General features: G+C 48.3%; 1 non-coding gene across 1 annotated transcript; it reads left to right on the top strand.

Annotated features, from left to right (window-relative positions):
• Nucleotides 1-504: 504 nt before the first annotated feature.
• Trnaa-cgc lies at nt 505-577 on the top strand. The gene has a single exon. It is a non-coding gene; the product is annotated as a tRNA-Ala (tRNA).
• Nucleotides 578-1386: the final 809 nt, after the last annotated feature.

Here is a 1386-nt window from a genome sequence, read left to right as displayed (position 1 = left end):
ACAATTACCTCGGCGGCGGCTGGGAGCAGGTGGCTCGGCTCCCGTGGTACGGGCCGGCACTGCCGGTGCAGATCCACCCCCCGCCGCGCTCTAGGGCCGCGTCTCCACACGGCCCGCGCCGTGGCGACGGCTCTGTTTTCCTGCCCTGATGGATGGGCCCACACCAGCTCACACACACAGGTCGAGACCTACCCGCTCGGGTGCACGAGAGCTCGTCTTCGGCAAAACTACCGCCTTTACTGAAACGTGCCTTCGTATCGCTCTGTCCCTGAGGAACATTACGAGGATGCTCGAATACCTTACGGGAATGCAGCTGGGTGACGTTGTCGACAATCGCAGATATTTCGACAGGACCACACCTTGCCGCTTGTAATGGTACTTGAATTACGTAACCATTACGGCACCTCACCTCAACCTCTCGATACCAGCAATATTCTACTGTGTTTCTGTAAAATAGTGCGAGGTGCCGGGGCTAGCAGTGTATTTAACACTAAATTCTTACCGAGCGAGGTGGCGCAGTGGTTAGCGCACTGGACTCGCATTCGGGAGGACGACGGTTCAATCCCGTCTCCGGCCATCCTGATTTAGGTTTTCCGTGATTTCCCTAAATCGTTTCAGGCAAATGCCGGGATGGTTCCTTTGAAAGGGCACGGCCGATTTCCTTCCCAATTCTTCCCTATCCCGAGCTTGCGCTCCGTCTCTAATGACCTCGTTGTCGACGGGACGTTAAACACTAACCACCACCACCACCACTAAATTCTTCTCGAATCTTCATATGGAAATGATGCTCTAAGCCCCCCTTTTCTAACTCCGACTTTTGCTGTTGCACACGGATTAAGAAGAAACGCGAACTGAGTGTAATCGACCCTGCAAGTGGAGTAGAAAAGAGTTTGGCACCTGCAATAATTTAATTGGATAGAAAATAAGGAAAGTTTCATTAACATAGTGAGAAATGAAAGGGTTGCTCTACCGATTAACAGAATGAAAGTTCCGTCCAAAATAACAATTTGATTTATTATGACTAAACTCAAAATAATAAAGAAAACACACGAAACATTTACAATACATCAAATTGGATACTCAAATAAATGCTGTGAAGGTGAAGTTGTCCATAAACTAGATTGTGACAATTATGACGAAGTGGTACGTTTAGCCAGTTCCTTGCAACTCAGATCTTAAGAGAAACACCCAGCCAACCCAACATTAATTTCTGCTACAGTAGTGATAACTCAGACAATGAACACCCAAGACCGAACAAAGTTAGAAAAGACGAACAGGCGCGCTCTGCTGAGCTCTGATTATCACCTAGCAAAATTCCGTAATCTGGCTGTGCTGCGGAAATACATTACCAAGCTGTCTTCTTAACTGCAAGGACACGATCTGGCA

The sequence above is a fragment of the Schistocerca americana genome, chromosome 9 (genome assembly GCF_021461395.2).
Source record: "Schistocerca americana isolate TAMUIC-IGC-003095 chromosome 9, iqSchAmer2.1, whole genome shotgun sequence".
Classification (NCBI taxonomy): domain Eukaryota; kingdom Metazoa; phylum Arthropoda; class Insecta; order Orthoptera; family Acrididae; genus Schistocerca; species Schistocerca americana.
The sequence above is the reverse complement of the archived record's forward strand: the minus strand, read 5'-3'. Positions and strand labels throughout refer to the sequence as shown.